Consider the following 2,004-nt stretch of genomic DNA (forward strand, 5'->3'; position numbering starts at 1 on the left):
TCATTCCATCCCCTCTGTTGTCCATCACCTCAGATATTCTGCTGTGAGAACCATGCTGGCGGCACCCTGTGCCTGTGGGAATGGGAACTGGACCATTAATGGGTTTAGCTTCCCAGAGGGAAGGGTGGGGGAGGGGCGCAGCAGAAACTCAGGTTCTGTTTTGCAGAGGCACTTGGAACTGCCTCGCTGAATAAAGAGGATCTCTTGCAAGCACCTTGAGCCCAGAGTGATTCCTGAGCATGACAGTGCCCATGTGGAGCCTCTCTGTAGTGACTGAGGCCTGTCTGTGTGCATTTCATTGCAGGTTCAGAGCAGATTGTCAGCCCTCTATCTCTTTACATGCTCCTGTCATGTATCTACTTCCATACTGAGGCCTGGTAAAACAAAGATCAGTAGTACACATCCGAAAGCTGGGATGCAGCATATATTCCTCTCCATGATGAGCAGCCATCTTTGCTGACCAGTGCATGGGGGTGAGGTGGATCAGCCCAGACCCCTTCCCTTCCCTTGCCACTCCCCAAGCTTTCTGCAGTGGGTAGCCTGCAGGTATGCTCTAGTTGGAGGGCAGTCCTTGCACTCAGCTCAATGTACGGATTGTCACTGTGGCAGGTGCTCTGCACTGGAGAAGCAACCATTGTGGCCTTCCCCACCATTGCATATGTGACGCTTCCCCGGGGTGAGGCACCTCACTACCACCTGCTCTGAGAGGGAGGAAACCTTGTCTGTGCGCACCGCAGGTCAGTTCCCTGATTCCACCAGCCACCGGCAACACAAGCACTCCCCTCTGGGCCAATGTGGTCCCCTCTCTCCCTCTACCGGTTAGCGATAGGCGTGTTCCAACCCTTGAGCCCTTGGAGCATCTCCAGGAGTGTTCAATCCCAGAGCCACTTGGCACTCACAGAAATCCCAGAGCCAATATTGCCAAAGGAACAGTACAGCCTTACTAGCTACACCTTTAGATCACAGGCCGCTTAACACATAGAGCTTAGATATGTTGATAGTAAAAACAAGCAAAAGTTTATTTAACAAAGGAGACATTAAATTGATAGCAAGTAGAAATATTGGAAATAAAGGGTTACATGTAAAACAAAATCATAACATGTATACTAATGCCTAGCCCTAACTTGTAAGGCTTTTTCCTGTCTAATGAAGTTTAGCTCACCCAAAATCTTTCCCCGAGCATTTAACAACCAGGCTGGCTGTGACCCTCTGTTCACAAGGCAAGCGCTCTGGCAGCTTGTCCCCTAGGTGAAGCAGGCAGGGTGTTTCTCTGGGCTTCCAATTAGTTTTGACATGCCGTTGTCTTCTTTCACATACATGCATAATTTTTCTTGTAGAAAATCTCACCTGCAGACTTCATAGTCTCTTGAGTGGCATTTTGCTTAGTCTGTCAATAGGCCACTGTTGTGAAGGACACAATATTCAGTTTCCATATAGCCAGACAGATAGCTAAGTACCTCCTGCCTGCCCAAAGCAACCTACATCTCCCCTTTTGGTGACCAGCCCCAACTCACAGACCTCAAGGACATAATTTTCAGTATATATATAACTCCCTACATATTATCCAGACATACCTTTCACAATGACTAGGATGACAGGTGTACCACAGGCTTTCAGTGGAGAACTTACCTGCCACCCTTTATGACCTTTTGTATAGTATCAGACCCAGGAGATCCCTGTCGTCCTTATGCACTCCTCCCACCCCATGCCCTCTCAGTTAGTATCAAGAGGTCCCTGGGTCACAGTGTTCCCGCAGTCCGGCCTTAGGCAATTACAAATACATTTTTCACACATGTATATCATTTTATTATGGGCCAGATTCTGACGCCCTTACTCATGCTGAATAATGCCCCCATCCTACCGTGGCACCACTCATTTCACCATGATTCCTTGTGGAGTAAAGAATTATGCAACCTGAAGGAACGTACCAAAATCTGGTCCTCGGTGTTGAGCCTCCTAATGACCCGCAGCAGCGTCTCTGGAAGGAATTGCCCCTCCCTTCTC

This window comes from Eretmochelys imbricata, chromosome 2 (assembly GCF_965152235.1).
Source record: "Eretmochelys imbricata isolate rEreImb1 chromosome 2, rEreImb1.hap1, whole genome shotgun sequence".
In the NCBI taxonomy this organism is placed as follows: domain Eukaryota; kingdom Metazoa; phylum Chordata; order Testudines; family Cheloniidae; genus Eretmochelys; species Eretmochelys imbricata.